The sequence below is a fragment of the Cynara cardunculus genome, unplaced genomic scaffold, assembly GCF_001531365.2.
Source record: "Cynara cardunculus var. scolymus isolate 2C unplaced genomic scaffold, CcrdV1 Un_Scaffold_3394, whole genome shotgun sequence".
Taxonomy (NCBI): Eukaryota; Viridiplantae; Streptophyta; class Magnoliopsida; order Asterales; family Asteraceae; genus Cynara; species Cynara cardunculus.
Window position 1 is genome coordinate 6627 of NW_020201458.1, and position 11662 is coordinate 18288.

Genomic DNA, 11662 nt, shown 5'->3' on the forward strand with positions numbered 1-11662 from the left:
CTAGATAGGAAGTTTGTAAAAACATCCGTTGCTAGATTAGAAAATTTCATTCCTGCTTCTACTTCCAAATATTTAAATAAAAAGAAAGTTGTTAAGCACTCTTATCCAAAAACTCCCTCCTGTCAATGTTTCACTCTTTTACAAATTCTGAGGAATCATATGTTAGATCATCGTTGCATTTTTTCTGAGCATGTTTATAGATATGAAAACGTTAAAACTCATGAAAAAAATGAAAAATAAACCCAAGCCTACAAAGGCTAAGGGCAAAGAAAAACAGCCCAAATCCAAAAGGGTTGATGAAAAAGAGGATGTCAAATGCCCAACTAACAAGAGATGACCCATTATGAAATGGGTACCTAAAAACCCTTAATTTATCTTGCAGAACTAGCATGTGCAACCATGGTACATGGATTCAGGTTGCTCCAGGCACATGACAGGTGATAGAAGTCAACTCTCCTCCTTCATCGAAAAATCTGGAGGTTCTGTGACTTTTGGAGACAACAGCAAGGGTACAATCAATGGGTATGGCACACACATCAAGGGAAACATATCCATAGCAAAAGTGGCTTATGTTGAAGGCTTGAAGCATAATTTGTTAAGCATCAGTCAGTTTTGCGACAAAGGTCTGGAAGTGCGATTTCGCAAAGGTTTCTGCATCATCGAAACAAAATCGGTCCAACTATTATCAAGGCCAAGAGAGAAGGAAACATTTATCTTCTGGATTTCAAATCTTCAGTGGGTCAAGACACTCTATGCCTTGTCTCCCATAGGAGTGAGGAAAATTGGCTATGGCATCAAAAATTCTCTCATCTGAATTTTGAAGTCTTAAAGAAGTTAGCCAAACAGAAGTTGGTCAAGGGGATACCTGATCTCAACTTTGGAAAAGACCACCTATGCTCAGCCTGTGAGATGGGAAAGTTAAAACTGGCTTCTCACAAATCCAAGTCAGAAACCTCGTGCTCCAAACCGCTGGATATGCTCCACATTGACGTCTGTGGTCCCATCTCTACACAAAGCCTCTCTAGAAAGATGTACATTCTAGTACTTGTTGATGCATACTCAAGATATACATGGGTTGAATTTGTCAAGAAGAAATCAGATGTTCTTGAACTCCTCATCGCGGTGATGAAAAAGCTCCAAGTTCTTCTACAACGCAAACTCGTCAAAGTTAGAAGTGACAATGGAACAGAATTCAAGACTGCATAAATTGATGAATATCTCATCAATGAAGGTATATCTCAGAACTTTTCAGCAGCCAGAACTCCAAAGAAAAATGGAGTCATTGAGCGATAGAAGCAGCAAGGATGATGCTTGCTTCATCAGAACTACCCATTTTCTTTTGGGCTGAAGCAATCTCTACTGCCTGCTTCACCCAGAACCGATCAATCATCAACAAAAGGCACCAGAAGACCCCCTATGAACTCATCAACCAAAGACGTCCAAATGTCAAATATTTCCATGTCTTTCGGTGCAAATGCTTTGTACTCAACGACAGAGAGTATATTGGAAAATTCGACAAGAAGGCTGATGAAGGCATATTTCTGGGGTATTCTCAATCCGCCAAGGCCTACAGAGTTTTCATCAGAGGTACCAAAATCATCATTGAAAGCATCAATGTGTCCTTTGATGATGCATAACCTATGACTTCTGGACAACACAGTTCAGAACTCGGGCTGACTAAAGGAGCCTCTGATTCATTACTCCCCAAACCAAATGAATCAGAACTGGCTCAATTATTTGAAGACTTATTTGAAGAAGAGGCGGTCTTTGGACAAGCGCCCAATGAAAAACTACCTTCGAGAGCTGATGAAATACATGAGATCTCCAATGCTGAAGGTACAACTCTTTCTGAAACTCATGTTACTTCACCATCTACTTTTTCTGTGTCTTCAGAACCAGAACCCCAATCTTGCAGCAAGTGGAAAAAAGCCCTATCCTCATCACCAGATTATTGGTGATCCATCGTCCGGTGTTAAGACAAGATTTGTCACTGTCAATGAATGCATCTTCGTAAATTTTCTAAGCATGATCGAACCGAAGAAAATTTCTGAAGCCATACAAGATCCAAACTAGATAGACGCCATGCAAGAGGAACTACTCTAGTTTGAGCAGAACAAATTTTGGTCCCTCATGCATCTACCCAAAGGTAAAACCGCTATTGGGACCAAATGGGTCTTCAGAAAAACAAGAAGGACGAATATGGTATGGTTATCCGGAACAAATCCAGGCTAGTCGCCAAGGGCAACTGCCAAGAAGAAGGGATAGACTACGATGAAACCTTTGCCCCCGTTGTTAGGCTTGAAGCGATCAGAATATTCCTTGTTGTAACACCCCATAACTCACATTGCATATAACATATAATTCATTCAGAGAAATACATGCTTAATCCCACTAGTGTCCAAAGAACAAGAAACTATATTACAAAATGCACAACCCAAAAATTTCAAAATACATATTTTTGTACTACATAACATTTATCTTCAAAACATCTCAGCAGATTGATCTTCACATAGTTATGCATATAGGGAAACAAATCACATTTTTCCTTTTCCTTTAATATCATTATATTCTGTTGTTCCTGTAATACATATTTGAAACACAAAATGAGGGTTAGACCTGAAGGTCTAGTGAGATCCCTTTTTCCATGTAATTGCAGGTGAAAATCACCAAAACATTATTCAAAGAAATCATTTCTCATAATGAAATGTAAATCCATAATCTATTTTTAGTTCATCGGTCCTCTAGTTTCTCGGACCAGACTTAGAAAATATTTTAAAAAACAATAGGACCAGAGCTCCTTTGGTTTCTCTATCAGAGCTCCTCTAGTTTCTCTACCAGAGTTTCTAGCTATACCAACCAGAGCTCTTACTCAAGTAAATCCTCATGAATGATCATAGTCAAACACCATAGATAGTTAGAATAGTTTTCTCAAGTATAAAAGTAATCATTAAAATGTTTTAGTATGATCATAGCTCTGTTCTACTAGCCAGAGCTTCTAGCTCAAAACATAAGACCAACCAGAGGCCTTCTGGTTCAACGCGTAGGCCAACCAGAGCCCCTCTGGTCTGTCCTTCTTTGTAAGAAAAGTTTCTAAGTATAAAATCTTCTGAACATCTTTTAAGATATAACTTTGACACAAAGCTCTTATCTAATAGATACAGAGCATCTGGTTTAAATAAAAGTTTGTAAAGGCTTGTATCAATTCCAAATCATCTTCCAGAACCCTCTAGTTCTACTATGAGAACCAACAAGAGCCCCTCTGGTTCCTCTTAAGAAACAACCAGAGCCTCTCTGCTTCCTCATAAATCAAACATTGTTCCAAAACAGAGTTTATCCAAAACTATTTGCTATAAGCCAAGTTTTCTCCTTCTCAATAACATCAATACTATCATTTCTAATAGAGCAACATCTCTGAGTCCTCAAATCACAAAGAAGTAAGAACTCAAAACCATTGCAATCTTAAGAGACATAATAGCAAGAGCTATAATATTTACACACACAAATGCAACCCTTATATTCAAAGGTACACCTCTCTTGATATGTCGCCCTTATAACCGAAGGTACACCTCTCCTTGATATGTCACCCTTATTTCCTCATCAAAATCTATGGATTAGTTCCAAACAAAGACAGACCAAAGTCACAACCGTCTTGATGAAACATCCTCCATAGTTTTAACCATTAAAATCTATAGATTAATCCCAAACGAAGACAGACTGAAGTCACAACCGTCTTGAAGGAATATCCTCCATAGTTTTTAACCAATAATGGTTTTAAAATAGTTTTATCTTAAAACTTTTGAAACTCAAGAACTACCAGTTCTTTCAATATAATTTCCAAACTCAAAATCTCCTTCAAATCCTTAAAGATAGGATATCATCCATAGTTGTTTTAAAGAAGCAAAATCTGCTTTATTTTCCAAAACAGTTCTCACACCCTGATTCATAAAGACTCATCTTAAACTGTTAGTAAACGGTTTTTACCATTCTTTTCCCGAAATCAAATCATCAAAACCACGTATCTCAAATAACATCAAATAAAGATTTTAATAGCAAAAACTCACCTTAATGCACAGATTTATAGGTTCAAACACACAACAGTTCCTTAAATCGTTTTTAGGCAAATATTCTTCTCAAGAACTCTTCCACAGCTTACACACACCCACTTTTCTTTTCACCGAGATTCTCTTTTTCAAAGATAAGATAAGGATGATCTTATCTTATTTATATATCCTTTTAACAAAGGCGGTGTAGGTTTTATTATTATAAAACTTGTGGGCGATGGGAGTTTATTATATTTAAATCTCCTTTCTTCACCATGAAGATTGCATAACTTCATATTTTAATAATATCCCATATGCAGTGCACACATATAATTCAATCACCTTTTTCATATATGCACAGAATCATCCTCACACATATGTATATATATATTTTCCATGCATTTTATCACATATTCACATATATGCACACGATCTGTGCATTTATTTAAATAATATGCATGTCATCACGTATTTCATCAAATACCACATAAAGTTACCTCAACCGATTTTGTCTGAAATTCGGGTCATCACATTGCCTATGCAGTGCACAAGGGTTTCAAGGTCAATCAGATAGACGTCAAGTCTGCATTTCTCAAGGGCAAACTGCAAGAGGAAGTTTATGTGCAGCAGCCTCCTGGGTTCGAAGACTCCAAACATCCAGACTATGTTTATTTTCTAGACAAAGCTCTCTATAGGCTCAAGCAAGCACCCAGGGTCTGGTATGAAACACTCTCTTCCTTTCTCATAGCCAATGGATTCGAAAAAGGTGCCATCGACACAACCCTCTTCCTTAAAAGGCATAAAGGCAATATTTTGCTTGTCCAAATATATGTGGACAACATTATATTTGGCTCTACTAACTGAAAATTTTGTGAAAATTTCTCAGAACTGATGAAAACTAAATTTGAGATGAGCATAATGGGACACCTAAGTTTCTTCCTTGGTCTTCAAATAAAACAAACTTTAGAAGGGATTTTCATCAACYAGTCCAMATATGTGACTGACCTTCTAAAGAAATATAATCTTTCAAATTCATCATCTATGAGAACTCCAATGACTACAGGAGCTAAGTTATTCTCTGGTCCATCAGGCAAAGTTGTAGATGTAATAATCTATAGAGGCATGATTGGATCACTCTTGTATCTAACAGCTAGTAGGCCAGATATTATGTTTGCTACTTGTCTTTGTGCAAGATATCAAGCTAATCCTAAAGAATCTCATCTCTCTACAGTCAAAAGGATCTTTAGATACCTTAAGGGCACCCATTATTGGGACTCTGGTATTTAAAGAACTCTGGCTTTGAACTAATAGCCTATACAGATGCAGATCATGCAGGTTGAAAGCTTGATAGAAAGAGTACGTATGGAAGCTGCCAACTTTTGGGGGACAAGTTGGTTAGTTAGACATCCAGAAAACAGAACTGTGTCTCAACATCTATAGTAAAAGCAGAATATGTTGCTGCTGCTAGTTGTTGTTCACAAGTGCTCTAGATGAAAACCCAATTAAAGGATTATGGGTTTCAATATGAGAAAAAATCCCCATCCTCTATGACTCCAAAAGTGCTATAGCAATCTCTGCCAATCCAGTGCAGCACTCCAAGATAAAGCACATTAATGTCAGGTATCATTTTTTTAAAGATCATGTAGAAAAAGGAACTATAGAGATGTATTTTGTTCCTACAGATATTCAACTTGCTGATCTTTTTACAAAAGCATTAGATGAGGAAAAAGATTTATGTTTCTTGTCAGCAAGATGGGTATGCTGAATTTCACCACTTAAGGCAGATCATCCTTCAAATCTGAGATCTTCAATATATCTAGGTTATGCCAAACGTGGTACATTCAAATGGCCCTCGTAGCCAAGTACTCTAAACCAGAGTCTCTGGTTCAAAAGATCACAGCCTCTAGAAAATTGGAATTACTTAGCTTATATTTGGCCTAAATTCTTCACTCTTTGGAACCAGAACCCCTCTGGTCCAAAGAAGGTCTTTAGTGTTTTTTACTAAGTACCTCCCTTCCCAACCAGAGCCTTTGGTTCTATAGACCAGAGCCTCTGGATTCCAAGTGTTTAGGACCAAAGCCCCTCTGGTCCAACTTGGTCTCCCTTCATCCATTTTCCATGGATTTTACTTTGTTTTTTCATTCCTCTTGCAACCAGAGCCTCTGGTTCCAAAGACCAGAGCCTCTGGATTCAAGTCTTTGGGACCAGAGCCCCTCTGGTCCAACTTGGTCCTTATTTCTTATCATTTTTCTTGCATTTCACTCAACTTTTATACCAAGTACTCGTACTTATTTTCTAAGTCTTTGGAACCAGAGACCCTCTGGTCCAATAGACTTCCCTTACTCCAAGTACTCGTAGTTATTTTCTTTACATTAATACATCCAGAGACCCTCTGGTTGTACTATGTTTTTCTTATATTGGTTGTTTTCGAAGATCTAGAGGCTTAATCATCCTTTTGGTGTCTTTTTTTTCAACCACAATCTTTGGTTCTAAAGGCCAGAGCCTCTGATTTCTCTTTCCCATTGTACCAAAGCCCCTCTGGTTCTATGGTTTCACTATTTGCACACCCAAGTACTTAGCTTTTCACTATCCTTCACAACCAGAGCCTCTGGTTGTATAGACCAGAGCTTCTGACCACCAAATTTTCTCCCCTATTGGCTCTAGGGGGAGTTTTTACTCCATTCCACAGCCCTTGCATCCTTTTAGGGGGAGTTCTTGCATTCCCTTAAGACCTCAAGGATCAAAGATGAACCAATCACCCCTCTGGTTGAACTTCACAACTCAACCAGAGACCCTCTGGTTTCTTATCTTGATCTTTTTCAATAGCATCTTCACAACCAGAGCCTCTAGTTTGTCTATCCAGAGTCTCTAGACCCCAAATATGCTATATTATGGAGTAATCTAACCCTTACATTGAACTAGAGCCCCTCTGGTCTATATTCAAGATCAACCAGAGACCCTCTGGTTTCTCTACTAGGGTATATTTTTTATTCCAAGGGTTTCATATGATGCCCCAGAGCCTCTGGTATGTCTATCCAGAGCCTCTGTCTCATCAAAACCCCACATTTCAATGATGAACTTATTCATCATGCCCAACCAGAGCCCCTCTGGTTCCCCCACATGCGTCATGACCAACCAGAGCTCCTCTAGTTCCATAGCAACAATATTTTTCCCAAAAACCCATCTTTAAATGCAAACATTTTTAAGATTATATAAAATTGCAGCTTTTATGACTAAAAACTATACAACATGAGTTTTTAGAAGACCAAAAATTCGTAATTTGTATTTATCTTTCAATTAGATGTGATTTTTAATTAAATATTTTTTTGTGTCTATTTTCTTGAGAATTGTCCATTTGGGATTATAATTATTTTTAATAATTATCCCTTAATCCCAAACATCACCCTTACAAAGCCGCCTGACACCAAACAACCTTTTCCAAGAAACCTTTCCACATTACCTTACCCCTCAATCCCATTCTGACATGTGTACCTACTCGCATGCCACCATCATGATCGTAAGCTGTAATTACGGCTCACGATCACAATTTTTCAACTTTACCTCAAACATCAGACGCCAAATAACCACTTTTTCCCATTATTATATTAATTTTGAATCCCCACCCACTTGTTCCCCCCACTATATAAACCCTCATCCCCCACCATTTTAACTTTTACGCTTCCATAATAGCTTACGAACTTAAAACCTGCAACTCGAAAACCTGCAACAATGGTGTCCTCCTCAGCTTCCCACGACTCAAACAACAATGAAAGCCAGGTTCACTCGACTGGTGCCGACAGTCGTGCCATCGTCTTCCTCTCGATCAAGCCCAACAACTACAGTATTGACCTTCGTCCTCAACTTTTTGAGGACGGATATTCCATTCTGGTAGAGTTCTTTCAGAATTGTATTCAACAACCGGCCCTCACCCTTTCCGACAACGATGTTTAGGTAAGGTACGTTCAACAATACTGGAACACCTGCGACTACTTCCCTGAAAACCGTGGCTTTATGGGCGACATTGATGCCCCTAATGACATGGTGAGCTCAATCAAGATTTCTTGCGCCAAGATTTCGAAGGTGCTTTTTATCCCTACCCGCCAGGAACTCGGTATTGCCCGATACGAGGACCCGCCTACCAGTTACGACAGCTTGCGCTTCATTCAAATGTTGGGCTACAACCGAGAGCTTCGGAATGCCTTGGACTTCAAGAGACAATACCTTCCACCGATGTGGAACGTATTTTTCAGCATTTTGAACCGAGCTCTAATTGTTCAAGGATTCAAAAGAAGATGTGAAATTTCCCAAAAATGTTGTAAAATTTTCCATGAAGCTTGAGGAAACCGTTTCAAAAGAATGAGATTGTTCAGGTTGTTCAAAAACATTCACGGGTGGGTTGTTGGGAATAAAAGACGTGAATCTATAGTAAGGATCACTTCTTTAAAAATCACATGAATAATCATAATTCTTCTCATTGGTCAAATGTATTCATATACGTGTCATTCCAATCTTGATAGGGAGGTGAAATGAAGGGTTACTCTCGTCATCTTGAATACTTGTCAAAAAATTAGGATGTTGTTCTCATGAATAATCGAAAATATTAAAATACAGGCATCCGAAGTAAAACATTCATTTCGGTGAAAGAAAAAATCAGTGAAAAACTCAACTTATAACTCAAGAAACTTTAAAAATACGTCAATCCCCGAGAACGGTGCCAAAAACTTGATAGCATAAAATCGTATGTGTTAAAACAGTTGGCACAACGTCCCCACAGTGGCGGTGCAAGTGTACGCCGAGACTATGATCGCTACAAGTAACAAAGTAGTAAAAATATCAAGATTGTATCCACAGGGTTCAAACTTCAAAGTTTCGAGTATTAAGTCGAGAATACACCAATTTCAATTAGAGGAGGAGAAAACATTTTTGAACGAGTTTGGATGATTTTAATAATAAAGTAAGGACAATTTATTTAAAGAAAAGGGTATGGTGTAAGCATTATCTAAGACATTTGTAGTAAGCTCATGGTCATAAACAAGTGTCACAAAAACGTTTATTAATATCCCGATCTCTCGAAGGTGAATTTTTATAGACAATACCTACAAAGTCCCCACAAAGTCACCACTTTTGCCAACTCAAGGCTTGCCGATTTAACTAGGTCGACCTCTAAAGATCTAAGGATAGTAGATCTACCAGTATGGAAATAAATGCCAAAATATCCTTGTGACACCGGTATCAACCAACATTTGAAACTTAGTTAAAATCATGCAAAAACTCGTAATTCTATGTGGTCATAAAAGACTTTCTTAAATCTTCTTGCAATATTTCCGGATCCACTCATCTCTGGGTCAAAGATCTAATATTATGATTGGCTTGTCTGCATTGAGTTAAAGTCTGATCCAAGTGACCAAGTCTATGAGTTAATAAAATTGGCAACATCCAAGTGTTACCTACTAGTCTTAGATTTGGTTCGCACCCACACCCAAAGAGGTGCTTAGATTATAATAAATAGAAAACATAGAAGAAAAGAAATACTTAAGCATTACATTCATTAAAATAAAACTAGAAAATGTCACCACCGTAGTGAGACACTGGGTAAAAATTACAACAAAAGAAACTTAGTATAAGAAATTAAATGTTAAATACTAAAACTTTAAATGAAACTTAGAGAGAATTCAACTAGAATTTATTTTTCCTCTTGAATGAAACTCAAAAGCTCTTTATATGAGGATATAAATGAGAAGATGTCACCCAAAAAGCCAATGGAAAAAAGCTTTAAAATGCCCTTTGGATACCAAAGCTCTTCTCCTATTTCCATGCAAAAGTCAGGTTTACTTTCTCTTCAGAAGTTCCATGCATCCCTTTTTTTAGTCTTCAAGAAAATCTATCCAAAACATTCATCTCACCCAAAACAACTTTGAACTTTGCCCAATATGGTGACATTGTGGGCATAGTATCTTAGTTAACCGAAAAATAATATGCATAACCATAAAACTACAAACTTTTATCCTCAATAACACCAAATAAAAATAAATAAATAAATAAATGAAAAAACATAAACATATCAAACGAAAACGCAAACTAAAATGGAATAAAAACACACACAAGTAATGTGTAAATAACACTCAAAATGAAAGTTATCAAGCAAAACTGTCGTCTTTCTCTCTTGGTTGAATTTTGGGACAATCTTTGACCAATGGTCCCCTTACTTGCAATAGTTACAATTTCCTCTCTTCTTCGACTTGCTTCTCACATATGGCTTTTTTGAAGTAGAACGCCCTCTAGACTTTTCTCTCCTCTTCCCATCACCCAAAGAGCCTTTGACTACTGCTACCGGCACTTGAACTCTCACTATCCAACAACTTGATATGCACCCGAAGATCTTCACTGAGAATACTCGTCTTCACATCATCGAGTGTGATGGCATCCCTTCTGTAGATCAAACTATTAGTGAACCTGTATACATCCGAAGCGATAGCAATAAACTCAGCCATATTCTCTTCCTCAATTTTCACATCTGCCGCTTTAATCTTCATAATCAAGTCATGAAAATCAGTCAAGTGTTGTTGAACCGATGAACCCTCTTTCATCTTGATAGTGTAGAACCTCCTCATCAAGATCAAACAGTTCATGAGAGACTTCTTTAAGTAAAGCTCTTCAAACTTCATCCACAAACCATGTGCCGAATCTTTCATACTTACCTCGGCGATCACATCAGGACTCATAGCAAGTTGAAGTGTAGTCAATGCCCGATCTTTCATCTCTATTAGTTCTTCTTTAGAAATATTGGGTTTCAAATCATCCAACGCATACCCAACGTATGTATTCTATTCCTCTTGAATATCGCTTTCATCATCCACTACATTATGCCATTTGCCAAAATCACCGTCTTTATTCCACTTTTCAATGGGTGAACTGACACCCAAGGCAGCATATGAACATAAGGCTTTGATGATGTACTAGGATTACCAGAAGGAGAAGGTGGAGTTGTCTCAGACACATTTTATCAAACACTTGGTATGCACCAAATTTCAACTAAGTAGAAATCGAAAAAAAACACTACCAAATAACCGTATGAGCTCTAATACCAATTGTTGGGCGATAATCACTTATCTTTAACAAAGCACCAAGGTCCCAATCTACAACTAGTGCATAAACCCTGTAATAATGCGGAAACAAATAGACCTCAAGTTGTTGTGTCTAACAAAATTTGATCAATGAGACGATAACCACCACCGGTAACGATGCAATAACGATCTACAAACGATAATTATGACACAAAAATTTAACATGGTTCTACTATCGTGAGATAGTGTACGTGCACATGGGAGATAGTGGTTCGTATATTCAATGCTAAGAAGAGAATACAAGTTCTTACCAGTTACAAGCTTCAAATGGTACCATTTGACAGATGTAACCCTAAGAACTCACTCTCTAGAAGTTCTTCCTCGTATTTACTAATGAGGAGTAAAAAACATAATGAATTCTTTCAAAGAATACAAAAAATAGGTTTTAACCTTGTTGGGGAACTACTCGCAATAGTGACCGCCTGTAGTGCCAACTCGCACTACAGCATGGCATTGACACTATAGCATGGCACCATAGCCCCACGCGTACCAAAACCA